At 40.1% G+C, this 20,277-nt stretch overlaps 1 protein-coding gene and 1 non-coding gene across 3 annotated transcripts in view; both read left to right on the top strand.

Moving 5' to 3' along the window:
* Window positions 1-20,277, top strand: part of LSAMP (limbic system associated membrane protein) — a 715,534-nt gene that overhangs the window by 245,179 nt on the left and 450,078 nt on the right.
* Window positions 2,925-2,997, top strand: TRNAK-UUU (transfer RNA lysine (anticodon UUU)). Its single transcript has one exon. It is a non-coding gene; the product is annotated as a tRNA-Lys (tRNA).

Genomic DNA, 20,277 nt, shown 5'->3' with positions numbered 1-20,277 from the left:
GCAAATTTGGAAAACTCAGAAGTGGCTACAGGACTGGAAAAAATCAGTTTTCATTCCAGTCCCAAAGAAAGGCAATGCCAAAGAATGCTCAAACTACTGCACAATTGCACTGATCTCATACACTAGGAAAGTAATCCTCAAAATTCTCCAAGCGAGGCTTCAATGGTTCATCAACTGTGAACTTCCATATGATGAAACTGGATTTAGTAAAGGCAGAAGAACCAGAGATCAAATTGCCAACATCCTTTGGATCATAGAAAAAGAAAAAAGTTCTAGAAAAACTTCTGCTGAATTGACTACACCAAAGCCTTTGACTGTGTGGATCACAAGGAACTGTGGAAAATTCTTAAAGAGATGGGAATACCAGACCACTGACCTGCCTCCTGAGAAATCTGTATGCAGGTCAAGAAGCAACAGTTAGAACTGGACATGGAACAATGAACTGGTTCCAAATTGGGAAAGGAGTACATCAAGGCTTTATAATGTCACCTTGCTTATTTAACTTAAATGCAGAGTGCATCATGCAAAATCCTGGGCTGGATGAAGCTCAAGCTGGAATCAAGATTACCAGCAGAAATATCAATAACCTCAAATATGCAGATGACACCAACTTTATGGCAAAAAGCAAAGAGCAACTAAAGAGTCTCTTGATGAAAGTGAAAGAGGAGAGTCAAAAAGTTAGCTTAAAACTCAGCATTCAGAAAACTAAGATCATGGCATCTGGTCCCATCACATTATGGCAAATAGATCAGGCAACATGAAAACAGTAACAGACTTCATTTTCTTGGGCTCCAAAATCACTGCAGATGGTGACAGAAACCATGAAATTAAAAGACCGTTGCTGCTTGGAAGAAGAGCTATGACCAACCTAGACAGCATATTAAAAATCAGAGACATTACATTGCCCACAAAGGTCTGTCTAGTCAACGCTATGGTTTTTTCCAGTAGTCATGTGTGGATGTGAGATTTGGACTATATGGAAAGCTGAGCACCAAAGAATTGGTGCTTTAGAACTGTAGGGTTGGAAAAGACTCTTGAGAGTCTCTTGGACTGCAAGGAGATCAATCCTAAAGGAAATCAATCCTGAATATTCATTGGAAGGACTGATGTTGAAGCTATAGCTCCAATACTTTGGCCAACTGATGCAAAGAACTGACTCATTGGAAGAGACCCTGATGCTGGGCATGATTGAAGGCAGGAGGAGAAGGGGACGACAGAGAATGAGATGGTTGGATGGTATCACCGGTTCAATAGACATGAGTTTGAGCAAGCTCAGGAAGTTGTTGATGGACAGAGAAGCCTGGCGTGCTGCAATCCATTAGATTGCAAAGAATTGGACACAACTGAGTGACTGAACTGAACTTGGCTTACCTTGGTCTTCTCTGGTGACTTAGATGGTAAAGAATCTGCCTGTTGTGCAGGAGACCTGAGTTTGATCCCTGGTTCAGGAAAATCTGCTGGGGAAGGGAATGACAATCCATTCCAGTATCCTTGCCTGGAGAATTCAATGGCTAGAGAAACCTGGCAGGCCCCACCCAGTATGTGTGCTCACAAAAAGTTGGACACAACTGAATGACTAACACAGTTTACTTACCTTGCACATCTATATTTTGCATTTTATGTCTGGCTTAGACTAGTTTTTCCAAACAAAACAAAAACAGCTTGTGTTCCCTATGTACAAATATATAGCATGTGTTTAATTAGATACATCTTTGTATATGGTTAATACGAGTTAGTAGAATGCTTTATCTTCAGTCTATTTTGAAGCAGTACCAGCATGACTGAATTTTGATGACTTTTAAAATCACAGCTGTTGGAATGCTTGGCAAAATTATGTGATTGAAAGTTATGACCCTTTAAAATATGAGTCATCTCTCACTTTTGTTGCTCATTACCTAATAGACAGTAAGTGGGAACATATCTTCCATGTGTGAGCTGTCATTCATAAAATTCATAAATACGGTGGCAGGGAAGAGAGACTAGAAGAAGAAGGAGGGTAGTGAAATGATAATAGAAATAAGAGGAGAGAGAGGAGAGGAAAAGCCTTCCCTGGTGGCTCAGATGATAAAGGATATGGCTGCAATGCAGGAGACCCAGTTTCGATCCCTGGGTCGGAAAGATCCCAAGAGAAGGAAATTGCAACACACTCTAGTATTCTTGTCTAGAAAATCCCATGGACAGAGGAGCCTGGTGGGTTACAGTCTATAGAAGCACAAAGAGTAGGACACGACTGAGTGACTAATATGAAAAGGAAAATGGAGACGTTGAAGAGAAGGGAAAATTCTGTTCTAAGAGACAAGCTTGAGTCTAAAAATGTATTTTCAGACACAATTTAAATGATGTAAAAATGGACTTTGAATATATGTTATATGCACTCATTTAAGCATCTGATATGAATCTGGTACTGTGCTAATTTATGGTGATGAAGAAAATGGACATGCAACTTGGAGACAAGAGAGGGAAGTAACTGTTATTCCAAAGTACTATATAAATGCATATTCTGATTAATGCTATAGTGAAATTATGCCTGGAGGGATAGGTCTTTAGATTGGGTGATCTGGTCAGACCACTCCAGAGTGAGTGAGTGGAGTGAAGTCACTAAGTCGTGTCTGACTCTTTGCGACCCCGTGGACTGTAGTCCACCAGGCTTCTCCATCCATGGGATTCTCCAGGCAAGAACATTGGAGTGGGTTGCCATTTCCTTCTCCAGGGGATCTTCCCAACCCAGGGATCGAGCCCAGGTCTCCCGCATTGCAGGCAGACGCTTTAACCTCTGAGCCACCAGGGAAGCCCAAGAAGTGGTTAAATTGAGGCCAGAAAGATGAAAGAGTTCTACTTTTGTGAAGAGCAATGCAAGAGAAGCTGCAGAGGTGTCATTTCTATCACAAATTTCCCCAAAATACTCTTTACAGCTGGCTTAGGGAGCCTGGATAGCTCATTTGGTAGAGCATCAGATTTTTAATCTGAGTGCCTAGGGTTCAAGTCCCTGTTCAGGTGACAAGGTCTCATTTGGGGCTTTCCTGCTAGTTCAGCTGGTAAAGAATCTTCCTGTAATGCAGGAGACCCCGGTTTGATCCCTGGGTCAGGAAGATCCTCGGGAGAAGGGAACGGTTACCCACTGCAGTGTTCTGGCCTGGAGAATTCCATGGACTGTATAGTCCATGGGGTTGCAAAGAGTTGGACATGACTGAGTGACTTTCACTTTCTTTGTTCAAATTACTATCAAAGTCCATTTATTGCACAGTTTCAGTTACAGTGGGGAAAATTTGTTTCTGATCAGTAAATCAAAAGCAGTGTAGATTCATTTATTTAACAAGTATGGATTGATACTAAGCACTTACTATAGGCAAGATATGCTGTCCCAGGAGCTGAATGACAATGACGAACAAAAAAAGACAGGGAATCACTCAGGAGTTCATTCTAGGGCTGGCAGCACTCTCACAGAGCATCATTATCTGATCAGTGTTGCTTCAAGCCAGATGGGCTGATGGCGTGAGACCCTCAGGAAGGATATGAGGCTGCCTTTTCCTGTGTGCCTTTTGACTTCCGTAGAGTTGATAAGGCTTTTCCTCAGATCTCAACATTTTTGTTATATGTTGTTTACTCGTTACATGTTTATTGGCACTTTATAGACCAAAGTGATCAATGAAGACCTAGAAAGTGAACAGGCTCCAAAGGTTTTCGGAAGAACAGAACATTTTTGGACCCAGAAAAATATATCCTCTTTGTTTGCCTTAAGAAAAAAATATTTATTTTATCTAGTTCTGGATTCCTTATGCTTTTGTCAGATATCATTGGAATCTGCTCAGTGCACTGAAAATTTCTTATAGGAAAAGGAGGTAATTAAGGATGAGTCTTTTTTTGTTAAAGAAGCCCTTAGAAGTTTCTTGCCTGTGTTATATGTGAGACTGAGTGAAGAAATCTTGTGAAATGCTTGATTATCCACAGAAGAAGGATATAATTAAGCGAGTTTTACTAGTTTTATTATTTTCTGGGCATGGTTTAAAATAATTATGATTGGGTACCATAAATAGTGGTTCCTTGAAATAGCTAACTTGGCAGCCTAGTAGGGAGGTTATGATCTTGGACTTGTGAGCCTAGTTGAGTCATTAAGTAACAGAGAGCAAAATCTAATTAAATTTGACATCCTCACATAGGGAATCATACCCACAGGTAGTACTACAGCATGAAACTTCCAGAAGGATTTTTTTTTTTTTAAGAAAATTCATTAGAAGAGACTGAGGAGGGGAGTTGAAAAATGAAAATTTATGAAATCTGCAAAGGAGCCACTTTCCAGTATTCCCCTCGAGAAAGAATTAGATCTGTGAAAGTTTACAAAAGGTTATATAATCTTCTATGTAGTTGGCGGCACGAATGGTCAGACCTCAGGCGGCCACATTGTGGAACTGGAATCACCATGAACCTTAAGAAGTCTCTCCTGTAGCTAAATGCTATCACATTCACACAAGGTGTCATTAGGGAATGCAGCCCCTTTTTGTTGCTGGACAAAGGTACTCTAATATCGTCATTTAACACCATCTTCAAAAGGATCACACACAATATCATCACTTTAATGAAAACTCATTTCACTTTTTCATATTTCTTTCAAATTGCTGACCATAAGAATGATATTTTACATAGTTTGAGATAATATACAAACCATTTTCTGATTTGCTTTTCTATTTAACATAATAGCCTAAACATACGGCTTCCCTGGTGGCTCAGTCGGTAAAGAATCTGCCTGAAATGCAGCAGAAGTGGGTTTGATCCCTGGATTGGGAAGATCCCCTGGGGAAGGAAGTGGCAACCCACTCCAGTACTCTTGCCTGGGAAATCCTATGGACAGAGCAGCCTGGTGGGCTACAGTCCATGGGGTTGCAAGAGTCAGACATGACTTAGTGACTAAATCTCCACCATGTTTTAATGTTAAACAGCTTATGTATTTTAAGGTTCAGTGGCTTTATAATATTTGAATGAATTAATAAGCCATACTAGATCAATCTCCTATATTTGGATGTTTATACTGGTTCTAATTTTTTATTACTATAGATAAATTTCAATTTTTTTTAACCAATTTAAATAGTTTTGGTATAAAGCAAGTGCTTAATAAATATTTGGTGATGAGACTTTCTTGGCTAGTATTGTCAGGAATGTATTTCTGATTTTGGAATCTCAGTTCCTTATCCAAAGCTTTATACGTTTTACAATGTGACAAAATTATGTGAGTACCTTTTACTGTCAGCCTCTCCAGTATTTGTTACCCTGTTAAACATTTTAAAATGAATCTAGGTTAATAGTTCCTTTAGTTTACATGCATTGTGTCTATTATACTAAAGAATACTTTACCCTTTGTGTAATTCTTATATTTTTAAAAGAGGATTTTTTGGTGTGGAAAAATTACAGAGATCTGTTTAGAAAATGGGTGAGATGGTGAAACATGAGAAAAAAGAGCCGAGGTAAGGACGATGTTAAATTCCTCCTCAGAGCCCACCCCTAGTTTCTATAAGTGGGGCACATCGCCTTTCTTCCTCTTCTTGTCCCCAAGCCCCTTTGTGCTCTGCTCAAGGAGCACAGCTCTCAAATGTAGCTCTTACTGCCCAGACTTCACACCCAGACTGAAAGTCCAACCTACAAAATTAGAATGCAAAATTATGAGTTTAAGCCTTTTCCTCCCTCACAGTTTAATAGCTAGATATAGAAATGTGTTTATGCCCTGAAGGGGATACTTTAAAAATTTAAAATGAGCACCAAATACGTAGTTATTAAAAAGTAATTTCATCCATGGCAGGCAACTGTCAGCCCATAGGATGTAGTGCTGTGGAAATAAAAAAAGTATCTAATTGTTTTTTTGAAGTCATAAAATTGGCATAATATCATAGAATGTTAAAGCTGCAAGAGGTCCTAGAGATCACCCTCATTTTATAAATGAGGAGCCACATTCAGAGAGTGGTGACATTCCAGAAATCATGGAGCTTAGTGTTGGAGCTGGAGCTAGAACCCAGAGCAGTGGATTTGCACAACCTCATCTTTATGGGACTGTCTTCTGGGAAGAGAAGCAGCAGCCAATTCCAAGTACAGAGGTGAAACTGGCTTTTAAGGCTCTGCTCTTAATAGATGCTTAATAAGTATCTTTCATATGAATTCCCACACTCTGAAACTGTGATCAAAAAGTCTTTCGAAGATGAACAATAGAAAAAGACCATGTCACTGGGTTTACCACCGCCCCCCGACCACACACATGCATGCATGCACACACGCGTGTGCATACACACACACACATACACTTGTTCAAAGAATGTTACACAGAGGTTTTCAAGCTATTCTCTAAAAACTTGTGTATTCCTTGGCATCTCTTGAGGGTCACAGTGAGGATGGAGATAGTGAGACACCAGTCTTTAATCAACACGGCTCAGCCAGTGTCTGTAACATCCAGCAAACTCTGTAAGGTTTTGTGTTCAGAAAGGCTCTGCCTCTCTCAAGCATATAGGCACACATGTATGTACCCATATGTATGCACATTTGGAAACTACTGATCTAGACGAGTTATCTAATTTTACCAGCAAATCCCTGGAGGCTCAAGACAGCTGGCATGGCTGTGTGACCTCCCTGGTTAGTTAGGAGGTGAGAAGGGAAAGCAAAGAGGGCTACAATCAGAAATCCTGAGGTTCTTAGTACGAAGCCTGCCTCTGTTAGTTTATCAGATTTGTTAACTCGGACCAGTTATTTAACTTGATGAGTCTCTATTTTCTTGTTTATGAAGTGGGATGCGGTTCATGGGGTGCAAAGAGTTGGACACAACTGAGCGACTGAACTGAACTGAACTGCATTTTTTCTATAGGATAGTACCTTAAAATGAAATGAAGAAGTGTGTGTGTGTGTGTGTGTGTGTGTGTGTGTGTATAAACTGGTAATTTCAGTATTAGAAAAAAAATGTTTCGATTGTTTTTGTCATTTTCCCATTTCTTTGTCTCAGGGTCAGGGCTGGAACCATGCTTTCTGCATCCCACTGAATACTCTTTTGACTACAGAATGGCTGGTCATCCTGCTCATGTCAGAATTGTTTCCAATCCCTGGTGCTTGATTCTGGTAGCAGCTATGTGGGCCCCACATCCCTTATCTCATTCCTCAGTTCCATTTTGAGAAATAGAAATCCTGAAAACTCCTAAAGTTATGATGCCTGTGAACCCATAATCACTGCTCCACATCACAACAAATTCTGAGAAATGATAGGAATAAGAAACTGGCATCTTGAACTGTCCACCTCTTCTAATGCTTGGTAGCACAAAATGTCCCTAAGTCACAGTACTCTCTTTTTTAGTGACTGACAAATTATCCTCTATTATACGTTTTCCCCATATTTAGCTTCTGTTCCAACCTCAATTTCTTTCATCTCTTGTCATTGCACCTCCTCCTCTGGTTCTTTGTTCCTTTTGGAACAATCGTGTGTGTGTGTGTGTGTGTGTGTGTGTGTATTACACACAATATGTATTTGTTTGCACATATATGTGCATACCCATGCACACAGAGGTATGCAAATGACAGGGCAGAATGGCAAGATACTTTATTAAAATGTATGTAGTTCTTTTGCTACTAGGGCTCAAGGGCAGAAGCATAAGCTGTTACCAATAAAAAATTTGAGCCCACTCAGAGTCAAGTTAAAAAGCTGAAGACTGATTACACGGTACTAAAAATGAAAGCAGAATGGGGAGAGAGGCAGCCCATTTAAAAGAGAAGCACCTGGTCGCGGGAGATTATCAGTGAACTCCACGCAGTACTGCTGGGTACAGAGAAGACCTCAGTGCTGTAAAATTGGGAAGCAAATTCATCAAATCTGTGTCAAACTGTTGGCAGGTGGGGAACACAGTGGGATAAGGGAGATGCAGTGGTGGCAAGAAGCATTTTAAATTAGTGAAACTGTGAGTATGTTCTGGTGACAAATAACCAGGAGAAACCCACTCTTTTTATACTTTCTAAAACAAAGTTCATCAGATAAACCCTTTTAAGATCCATTGCATTCCATAGGTAATATGTTGACTGTGGTCCGTGTTATTTCCTCCTGGGATGGATTGCATCATTAGTCTGCATTAGTTTTAAATCTAGTCTATAAGTCTGCTTTTTCCACCATCTCATGGCCCTCTTGCTCTTGGAAGGTGACTATATGGAAGGATGGATCCCACTCTTCTCCTCTCTCCCCTCCCCAACTCCCCACACTTGCCTCGCACTCCTGAGCACCATGACCAAAGGTCCCACACCCACTATTCTTTCTTGCATAGGCAGATTGTTCGGTAGCGTCTTCACACGCTGATTGATTTTAAGACTTGACCTGCTTTGTGTCCGTTTTAAAATTGTGCTCTCCTTTCACCTGAACCTCTATGGAAATAAAAGCCCCTTTAAACCCTGTGAACTAAATATTTTACTATCCTTTGGGTTATGGCCTGTGGTGGGAACCCCTTAGGGTTTCCCATGGTCCTCTCCCATCCCCCTTAGCAGCACGTGGGCAGATATGAGTAGTGTGGTATGGAGGTTGGGAACAAAAGCACCAGGATTAGAAATACTTGATTTAAATCATTAACTGGGTGAATTATTTAAACTTTTTAATTCTCAGTTGCCCCATTTGTAATTGGAGGTACAAATATCCTCATAAAATTTTTGTGCAAAATAAGCAAATACTGTATAAAATGTTTAGCATAGTGCTTTGTACGTGGTATCATTTTAAAGCAAATGACTAGAAAACTGAAATCCACTGGGCTTCTTCCCACTAGATATAAACTCCTTGGAGCAGAGACTATGTAAGTATCTGTGCAGAACATAGTAGGCACTTAATTAATTTGGAAGTAATGAGTGCAAGAATGCATGCATTTATGAACAAATCATAAAACTAGAGTTCAGAAGATCAAATAACTTGCCCAAAGTCATCCATTACTAAAAGAGCTGGCATTGAAGCTAAAAGTACTTTATTGTGTACTACTAGTCAGTCTTCTGTAACATAAATGCTTTCTTTAGTTTCTTTACTTCATAGAGGATAAGCCCTTGCTTTTTCAAGCACAATTCCTGGAGCTTTACAGGCTTGGTGATAAAAACAGCCATAAATCTCGGGGACTTGATTGTAAAGGGTTTTGGCACAATTACCTGCATGAATTTATCTGTTTGGTGAAGGTGTGGGCTCAAACCACAACAGCCACCAGCAGTGAGAACTCATCTCCCGAGCCTTAATTAAAACAGTCCTTGGAGAATACAACTGCCTCAGGAAGTGCCAGAAATCTTGTCTGAAAGCTTCCTGATTGTGATATTTCCAATGTCATATTGCAGATTCAAGAAACTTGGGTGTTTGGAATAAGTTTAGGATAAGAACAGCCTCACTTTAAGTGCTTATCTTAACCACCAAACCATCTGTTCTTCTCCCGTCGTGGTTCCATGTGCTGTTGTACATAAGAGCAAGCGTTCCTCTCCCTGTCCCATTTTGCATCCGAACAAGATCTATTTCCAAAGTAGCTTATTTTCCTCCTTTCTCCATCATGAAAAGCGAAGCTAGCTGTGAACTTTTCAGCAGAACTGAAAGAATCTTCTTCACCTCTTTCCTTTTTAAATTAATTTTTAAAATTTATTTACTTATTTTTGTCTGGGCTGGGTCTTCATTGCTGTGTGAGCTTTTCTCTAGTTGCAGCACGTGGGGGCTACTTTCTAGTTGCGGTGCCCAGGCTTCTCACTGCAATGGTTTCTTTTTCTACAACAAATGGGCTCTCAGGGGCAGGCTTCAGCAGTTGCGGCTGCCGGGCTCTAGAGCACAGGCTCAATAACTGTGGTGCACAGGCTTAGTTGTTCCACTATGACATGTGGGGTCTTCCTGAGTCAGGGCTTGAACCCACGTTTCCTGCATTGACAGGTGAATTATTTACCACTGAGCCATCAATGAAGCCCTTTCTTCACTTCTTTCTAATAGCTCCTTCCCAAACTCCTCCTTCCTAAATCTCTTGCTTTAAACTAATAGTTATTTCAGTGTGGTTGCCTCCTCCCTCTTTCCCTCTTTTTTTTTTTTTTTTTTTACTCTTCATAGCTAATTCATTACTATGCCTATTATTTTTTTCTCTAAACAATGTCTCGTGTCTCTTGTATATCATCTCATCATTAGATTATTACACAAATCTTTTGTTTCCCTGCTTCTAGATTCTCCCAAGTTCATGCCATCTCAGAAAAAAATGGAAGAGTAATTGGTTTCAGATAATAAAGCAGGGCTATCAGAAAAAAAATAAGAAAAAGATAATTTGATCATGTGCCCTATTACAAGATGTACAGTGCCCAAAACAAGGGCAGTGAATGTCGCTTTTCTTCCCTGTCCTCATCAGGGCATACCTAGAGTAGCACATTGAATTCTGAGCACATTTAAGGAACATCAACAAACTGAAGAAAACTCATTACAGGGTGACCCCGATGGCAGTGGGTCTGGATGTCATGAGAGGTAAGAGCCAAGTTAAAAACCCTGAGGGAGTTCATTTGAAAACAGAAAGACTAAAGGAAAACAGGACAAACTAAGAGTTAAAGGAATGTTACATAGTAGGAGGAGTAAACTTTTTTTTTTCTTTTTGTCACTTGCAAGAATAATAGTTAAACCACTGACGGGAGACAAGGGTTAGTTGGATTTCAGATCCATCTAAGGAAGAAATCACTCATGTTTGATCGCTATAAAAAGTGATGCACACCTTTGTGAGACAGTGACTTTCCTGTAGCAGAAGCGAGTGCCTGAAAACGTACTTCACATTCTGTAGGATGTATTCAGTTATAGAGAAGGCAAATAGACTGCAAGACCTCTTGGATTATCTGCAATGCTAAATGATTGTGATTCTTCCATATATGAATCTTGTTATTCACCATTTTCTTTCTTTTACACTTTTTGTTTGTTTTTATAAACAGATTTAGTGAGGTGGATTTTACATATAAAAATTACTGACTAACATTGGAGCTTTTCAAGACTTTCCTAGAACAGTTTTAAGTTGACAGCAAAATTGAGAGGCACAGAGATTTCCCAAGCACCTCCTGTCCCCACACATGAATGGCTTCCCCATTATCAACATCCTCTACTAGAGTGGCACTTTTATTACAGTTGATGAGCCTACCTTGATACATAATCACCCAAAGTCCATAGTTTACCTTAAGGTTCATTCTTGGTATACTTTCTATTAGTTTAGACAAACGTGTAATGACATGTATCCATTATTATACTATACAAATTTTTTAGCAAAAAATTTATTTTTGCTGCCTTCAGTTCAGTTCAGTTGCTTAGTCGTGTCTGACTCTTTGTGACCCCATGGACTGCACCATGCCAAGCCTCCCTGTCCATCACCAACTCTCAGAATTTACTCGAACTCATGTCCATTGTGTCGGTGATGCCATCCAACCATCTCATCCTCTGTCATCCCCTTCTTCTCCTGCCTTCAATCTTTTCCAGCATCAGGGTCCTTTCAAATGAGTCAGTTCTTCACATCAGGTGGCCAAAGCATTGGAGTGTCAGCTTTAGCATCAGTCCTTCCAATGAATATTCAGGACTGATTTCCGTTAAGATGGACTGGTTGGATCTCCTTGCAGTCCAAGGGACTCTCAAGAATCTTCTCCAACACCACAGTTCAAAAGCATCAATTCTTCAGCGCTCAGCTTTCTTTATAGTCCAACTCTTGCATCCATACATGACCACTGGAAAAACCATAGCTTTGACTAGATGGACCTTTGTTGGCAAAGTGATGTCTACTTTTTAATATGCTGTCTAGGTTGGTCATAACTTTTCTTCCAAGGAGAAAGAAGTGTCTTTTAATTTCATGGCTGCAGTCACCATTTGATTTTGGATCCCAAGAAAATAAAGTATGTTAGTATTTCCACTGTCTCCCCATCTATTTGCCATGAAGTGATGGGACCAGATGCCTTGATCTTAGTTTTCTGAATGTTGAGTTTTAAGCCAACTTTTTCACTTTTCTCTTTCACTTTCATCAAGAGGCTCTTCAGTTCTTCTTTGCTTTCTGCCATAAGAGTACCTTAACTTTCCTCTATAATTTTCTTATCCATTCTCCTCCGCCAGCCCTGGTATCCATGATCTTCTCCCCATCTTTGTAACGTTGGAGGCTTCTTATTTTTCCAGATTATTATATAGTTGGATTCATATAGTATATAGCCTTTTCACATTGGTTTCTTTCACTTAGTAATGCGCATTTAAGGTTATTTCATGTCTTTTCATGACTTCATAGCTCATTTCCCATTAGTGTCAAATGATATTCCATTGTCTAGATGTACTCTAGTTAATTATCCTTTCACCAACTGAAGGACATCTCAGTTGCTATTTTCCACTTTCATAGTGAATTATTTTTGCTTTAATCCATTCAGTTGTCCCCACCTACTATGGTTTCTCCTGACTGATGTATCATTGCACATCCATACTAACTCCTGGACAATCTACACCTGTATCTCCCTCAAAGTCAGCTCAAAGTGTCCTCAAATTAAATTCACCTCCCTAGTTGGTTGGTACCTGAATTGGTTAGGATTTAGGCTAAGAATCTGTAGCAAATGTACTAGGGAAAAAGATCAACAAGCAAACAAACAAAAGACAGCGGCAGAAATGTAAGAGAAAGTCATTCCTCTCTTGGGTGACAGCTCAGAAGCAGGCCATCTTGATGAGGGTGGTTTTGCATGTTTAATAAATGGCTTCTGTGTCTGGCCCAGGAAACATTTCCTTTTCTCACCTTCTTGCAACAGTAGGCTCTTGGCAAGGTGCAAAGCAGTGCATGATCAATAATTTAAAGTGCAAACTTGGAAGTGGCATGTATCACCTTCACTCACATTGCCTTAACCAGAATTTAGTCTCATGGTTGCACTGACTGTAAGGAAGACTAGGGAACAGAGACTTCCTTGAGTGGCCAGGGACCAGCTTATATTCCATTGCCAATGAAAGGGAGACTAGATCTTGGAGAACATCCCACAACTGATGAGGGTCACCCCTCAGAATTGGAAAAGCCCCTGATGCTTGGAAAGATTGAGGGCAAAAGGAGAAGGAGGGAGCAGAGGATGAGATGGTTGGATGGCATCACTGAGTCAATGGACATGAGTTTGAGCAAACCCCGGGAGACAGTGAAGGACAGGGAAGCCTGGTGTGCCGTAGTTCATGGGGTCACAAAGAATCCGACATGACTGAGTGACTGAACAACAACAACCTCTCAGAATTATTTACTTGAGGGTTTGTTGCTTTATTTTTTACCTTTTATATAACAGTACATTTGGCTGTTCTGAATAATAATTTGCCACTGATTCTATTAAGAGTTTAGTAATAAGTTCATGTTTAAAATTTACAGTCTTAGATCTATCAGTAATTTTAACATTGTCCTTTTTCAGCATGAAGGTTCTGTGCTTTAAAATTAATGTCCCATAGTTCCTCTAAAAAGAGAATTGGCAAAAGACAGTGAACCTTCAGAATCTGTGAATATAGTTTGTGGGTTTGTGTGTGCTCAGTCATGTCTGACTCTTTGCAACCCCATGGACTGTAGCCCGCCAGGCTCCTCTGTCCATGGGATTCTCCAAGCAAGAACACTGGAACCCACATCTCCTATATTGGCCAGCGGCTTCTTTACCACTATGTCATCTGGGAAGCCCCAAGGTGGCATGGTTTAAACTGTGTACCCCAAGGTACACAGTTTAAAATGTACAAATTGCAAAGTGATACACTGACAATTCTCATAGTACTCCTGGCTTACTGATGAGACTTGAAATCTTTACATTTTCACACAGGTTCATTATTTGCGCATGAAAGCAACAGTATTTGGTGCTTAAAGGAACAAATTAGTCAGGTTCTCTGCAAAGTGCTCCTCCCCAGTGTATCTGCCTGCGGTTGCACCCATCCAACTGATGAAAAGGGAAGAGTGCTCAATGGAACTAGCACTTACAGAAACTTGCAACTCCAAAGCCTGTTTGCATGACTTTTATAAGCTTTAAACATTAGTTAGATGGTTATTAAATGCTTAAGTAAACATTTGTTGTATCTAATCAACTCAGAAGGGTGTCTTTGAAGTTAATTTTACTTCTGTAGTTTCTTTGAAGTTTTATTTTGTCTCTAAACAAAATTCTCTAAATTAAATCTCTGCCTTAATAGGGTAAATGGTAAAAGTGAAATTGCATAGTGAATATGCTTAAAAAACTGTCAGTCTGGATGGATTAGTTTCTCAATTACTTCCTCCTCTATGCTGTTTAAAATTGGCTTTTCCTTCTGTTCTGATGTTTATCAGGAAATATTATGGTATTACCATAAATGGAAAGAAAACCTTCATCTTTCACATCTTTAAAATTTGCTCAAAGGTAACTTTGTCATCACTCCTGAATCATTTTGCACCTAAAACTGAACTTTGTGCATCTTTCCGATTGACTGATCATAAGCATTCTTTCAATTCCAACTTTCATTTATTTGATATCACAGCACACACGGTTCATTATTTCTCAGAAGTACTAGACTGTGAATTGCCTCATGACTGCTCAACAAACTGTGTCAAGCAATAAAATCCTGCGTCACTGGATTGGGTAAAAGTCTGCTTCTTTGGCATTCTTTTCATAGTCTTTATCACAGAATCCAATTGTAACTTGACTTCTGTCTTCTATTACATTTGAGGAAGCACAATCAGAATACTGACACAAACTTTAACATGTAACACCAAGGTCTCCTGCTGTGGTCTCTCTACCCTTATCTGCACATTTTGTTTATGTCTGAAAATAAGGGCTGATAGATGGGAGAATCCTCATTAAACAAAGAGAGATATGGACCTCTTCTTTCAGGATGAATTCAGACCCCAAATCACTTCTAAAGTGACTAGTTCTTGTAAATCCAGGACTCAAATCTGGAACATCTAATAAGAACTCAATCACATACACATAAAGTCAGCACATCACTGTCCACTACCATATTTAATCTGTAAATAATGAATCAGCCCACATTATCTTCTTCTCGGATTCTCAGTGTTTATTTTAAGTACTCTAAGAGCCCTTGGCTTCCCCATGTTTTGGGGTTGGCAGAGTTTAAAGTCAGTCTAGCTTAATATAAGCTTGATTATTGCTTTTTGATCATCTGTCTTGGATTTTTCATTCAGTCATTCACTGTTAGAAGTTTTCTGTACTACTGATGTAAACTGTGTATTTATGTTTACAGATGATAATGATCACCATCAACATCATCACATAAAACATGGGACACTGAAGCTAGATACATAGTATTTATTTCTAAATAATTTCCTGTTAAGTGAGTAGTCAAAGTCAAGTCCCCAGATCTATCTGTTCAGTTTGAGACTCTAGACTAAGAACTAAATATCAGTTCATTGATCCCATTTGCTTTCCTTTGGACTCCAACTAAACTCTTGTTAGTTCTCCAAAATTAAAGTCCCCTCCCCTGAAACACATTAGAACATATACACACACTGAAGCCACAGTGGATGCCAAAGACAGCTCAGTTTGAAGCTTACTGCCTTAAATAATCCCACACGTATGAAAAAAAATGGAAAACTATATATATGGGGAAAAACAAATAAAAGTATACATGCTTCTATAAAGAGTAGAATTTAAAGAGGCATTTATATAAAAATAATTGAGAAAAAATTGATCGATTTTATATACATTCATAATACATTTTGTAAATTAGAATTAAAAGGAACTTTTTAACCTCATAAAGGAAATCACTAAAAATATAGGAAACAATATAATGGTGAAGCATTGCCTTGAAAGCCAGTAATGAGATGAAGATTCCTCATAACCCAATTTCACATTAAAAGCCTCATAATTTGTACAGGAAGGCAAAAAAGAGAATAAAAGGCATGAAGATTGGAAAGAGAAATAAAGCTTTTATTATTTGAAGAAAATATGATTGTCTACATAAAATAAGAGGATTTATATACTATGAGAACTATAAAATATAAAAATGGTTGAATACAAAAATCAATTGTGTTTGTATACTTCACCACAAAAAACACACTTCTATATTTCTCCTCAGGTAACTTTAGTGATGTTTGCATACAGTGACTGGGGCTTGGATGCTTAACTTGCAAAGAGATGAGGACTTCCAGGGCAGGAAGCCAAAGTAGCAGCACATTAGGGAGTTTAACCCACTCCAGTGTTCTTGCCCGGAGAATCTCCGGGACGGGGGGCCCTGGTGAACTGCCGTCTATGGGGTCGCACAGAGTCGGACACAACTGAAGCGACTTAGCAGCAGCAGCAGCAGCAGCAGGGAGTTTATTTGGGTGTAGGAAAGGCTATCCTGGAGCAGGAGTCATTGGAACTAGTATTCAGTATGGGTAGAAATGGGTCAAGAAAAGGATGTGGATGGGTGGGACCAGGGTAGTCTTGGCTAAAGTGATATGTACAATAATATAGAGATGGAGGCCAGGGCCAACACAGAATTCCACATATTAGTGTTGAAAGTGTTAGTCACTCAGTCGTGTCCGAGTCTTTACAACCCCACGGACTACCAGACTCTTCTGTCCATGGAATTCTCAAGGCAAGAATACTGGAATGGGTTGCCATTCCCTTCTCCAGGGGATCTTCCTGACCCAGGGATAGAACCAGGGGCTTCCGAATTGCAGGCAGATTCTTTACCTTCTGAGACAGGGAATAATCAAAGGCCTCAGGGAAGGAGGTGAGTTTGATTTGCTAGCCAACACCAGTGAAGAGAGTCACTGAGAAGTTCACTGAAGGGAAATATAAAATGTTTATAAGTAACGGAAGATGAGAATTCATGGTGTTTATGCTAATTGAGGGGACTTCCTTGGTGGCTCAGAAGGTAAAGAATCTGCCTGCAGTGCAAGAGACCTGGGTTTGATTCCTGCATTGGGAAGATCCCCTGGAGAAGGAAATGGCAACCCACTCCAGTATCCTTGCCTAGAGAATCCCATGGATATAGAAGCCTGGTGGGCTACAGTTCATGGGGTCTCAAAGAGCCAGACACAACTGAACAACTGAGCATACAAAGAGACAGTTCAGTTCAGTTCAGTCGCTCAGTCGTGTCCGACTGTTTGTGACCCCATGAATTGCAGCATACCAGGCCTCCCTGTCCATCACCAACTCCCGGAGTTCACTCAAACTCACGTCCATCGAGTCAGTGATGCCATCCAGCCATCTCATCCTCTGTCGTCCCCTTCTCCTCCAGCCCCCAATCCCTTCCAGCATCAGAGTCTTTTCCAATGAGACAAGGTGATGCTAATTGAGAATGAAAATCTAGGACCCTGGAATGAGTCCATTGGTGTCTACACATTTGATTAAAATAAGCCCTACTTTTCATTAGTCAGAAATGAGTCTTCAGTTTGGTCTGATAAAGCTCTGGAGATTGGTGGAGTCTCAGTGTTGACGGTGTGTTAGCAGTTCCAGCTGGTTAGATGGGTGCAATAAAGCAGCATTTGATTGCTGTATCTCCTGGGCATGTGCCTTAGTCGATGGAACATTTTCCTTTTTCAAAAGTAATGCAGAGTGACTGGATCTAGATTGGAAGCCATTTTAAGGGTCTGTTAGCCTGTAGACAACAGGAAGCCCCCAAAGTGCACCGAGAAGAGATTGGCACAGACCGACTTCTGCCGTGGGGGCTGGGGGCATGCAGAGGAGCATCCTGATGGGAACCACAGAGAGGAGTTGACCATCCATGACTCTTCCAAAGAGAAAGCAATTTAGTCATCTGAAAAGACACTAACACAAAAAAAATGAGAAAAGACACAGTCCCTGCCTTCCCAGGAAGTGTTAATATTTTGATTATTTGGATGAGCTTGCTGTAAAGAGGCCAGCCTGCTTTTAAAACTGCACTGTTTGGTGCTGCTTGAGCTTTACCAGGGCTTGAGGAGGCTCTGCTGGGAACGTCTATTAACAGTCTAGGCACAAGCTAGGAGCCAATGCATGCAAATGAAAAACAAACAAACCCAAAGGTGGGATGGAGAAAAGGAGGTGCAGCGGGGAGGGCCAGGGAGTAAATGAAACAGGCAACCCACCCATCCGATGCATTCTTCTCTGCTCTCGATTCCAAACTGCACAGGCTTGGCTGAGCGTGCACCTCACTTGTTAATCTCCTTTTTGCATCCCTGTTTTGTGGCTGTCAGAACTCCATATTATGCAAATTGGGTTTAAGCAATTAAGGCAATAATGTTTCCCTTGAAGAGTTTGACAAGGTGGTGGGAGCTTGGACTGAATTTTATAGACAGGAGCTTGGATGCTTATTTACCTACAAATAGAAGAGAAACAAGACAAGGGAAAACACAGCAGCATTATTCTTCACCTGATCTGTGCTACTGACTTTCTTTTCTTCAGTTGCTTCACAGTAGAACAAAGGGTCACTCCACAGCATTAGCAGGTGGTAAATTTAGAACAGATGAACACTTTTCACAAGATATAGAGTTAACCTGTTGAATTTGCTTCAGAAGGCCATAGAATAAAGTGTTCTGGCAGATTTTAAAGGGGACTGAGTGATTTCACGACAAATAACATTTGAAGCCAATGGGGTTCCGTCCTCTGTTTGGGGTCAGGAGCTGGTTGTCCTGCAGCTACAGAGAAACAAGGGCAGAAACCTGGACTTTGTCTTCAATAAACCACAGTGTGCAATGGATGAGAGTGTCACAATCATTTTCCTCAGAAAAATCCACTGTCATTAGGAAACCAGATATGATGCATCAGACTCTTAATTGGGGATAGCACATTCCACATTTCTGTACTTAGGGGAACAATACCCAGATAATGCTATGCTTAGCTTGAGCACGTGGCTGAAAAACCCCCTCTTACAGCTTCCCAGAGATAGTTTTTATAATATCCTTTACTGAAGTCCCTGTATATAACTGAATATTCCCCTTCTCCCAGCAGCATGGTTGAGGCTTCCCAAAATGTCAGAGTGAGTATCAGGAGAAAAGGATACTCACTCTTATAATAAATACCTGGCATTTAATAAGTGTTAAGCCTCTCATTCTAATAAATGGTTAGAAAATACCTACTATGCCTTTAGCTCTGTGTGTGTGTATGAGAGAGACAGAGACAGAAAGTGAGATTGTGAACTACAGTAAAAATAAAAGATGTCTTTCTCATTATTCTTGATTATTCTGTTACCATATCCCTCACTTCTAGTTCCTTATACACAACTTCTCAGTATCCCTCACATGGGAATCTTTATCTTTTTCCAATTCCTCCTTCTAAAAGTATAATCCCTGTCACCCACCATCAACATCTCACTTTCCCTTAGTTCTCCAGATTTCTCTGAGAAGAGTCAGTGGTTGCTGGAACCACTTCCTCCCTTCCATACACCCCTCAAAAAATGGAATTCTGATCCCTGCTCCCTGAAATAATTTTCTTAAAAAAGAAAACAAACATCTAATATATTATTGGATATCCAAAATCCAAATATCCAGAATATTACTGGCCTAGGTAGATCAAGTCCTTTTCCTGATCTCACTCTCCTTGATTGTTCTACACCATTGCACCCTATTAGCCTTCTTGAAACTGACTTGCCTGCAGCTCATCTTTCTGTTAATTCTCTTTCTCACTGTTCTTCATTCTGTATGTTCATTCAGTGATTTCTTTATTCATTTATTCTAGTAGACATGCATTGCATTTCTACCCTATGCTGAGAATTGTAAGTATGTTCTGAGACTACAACATTGTGAAGACACAGTCCCAGCTTTATGTCTATGGGGATACAGTAAATGCAAATGAATTAACATAATATAGCAAGTTCTGTGTCATGGTAGTGCAAATGGGGTGTGATTGGAGGCAGAGAGAAAGGACATACAACCTGTGGGATTGAGCATCAAGGAAGGCATCTTGAAAGAAGTGGCAATTGAGTTGAGTTTGAAGTTTTAAAGAACGAGTTAACCATGTATCTCTAAAAGTAAATGTTTCCCAAGATTCCCTGCTCAGCGCTCTTCCCACTCAGCTCCAGACTTCCTATGGCTTTAACCCTGGAAAAGCATGGATGACTCACTAGCATACATCTCAACAGTAATTTCTAGTAAGCCTTGATTTTCTAAGAGAAATTTCCACCCGGATTTCGAACATCTTGGTGGAAGCTTCTCTAAATAGCACATCTGAACATTACCCCTGCCCATATAGCGTCCTTTTGGCCAGAGTACCCAGTCCAATTTGATAATACTCTTTCAGTGAGCCACTAAAACTTGAAACTGTGGAGGCATTTTGAGGTTCTCATTTTTCTGCTTTAAACTGCATAACACATTGGTCCCTAACATTTGGAGCCTTTATCTCCCAGAGAAATATCATGTCTTTTTTTTTTTTTTTTTTCCTTTTTAGCCC

Source organism: Bos taurus, chromosome 1 (assembly GCF_002263795.3).
Source record: "Bos taurus isolate L1 Dominette 01449 registration number 42190680 breed Hereford chromosome 1, ARS-UCD2.0, whole genome shotgun sequence".
In the NCBI taxonomy this organism is placed as follows: domain Eukaryota; kingdom Metazoa; phylum Chordata; class Mammalia; order Artiodactyla; family Bovidae; genus Bos; species Bos taurus.
The sequence above is the reverse complement of the archived record's forward strand: the minus strand, read 5'-3'. Positions and strand labels throughout refer to the sequence as shown.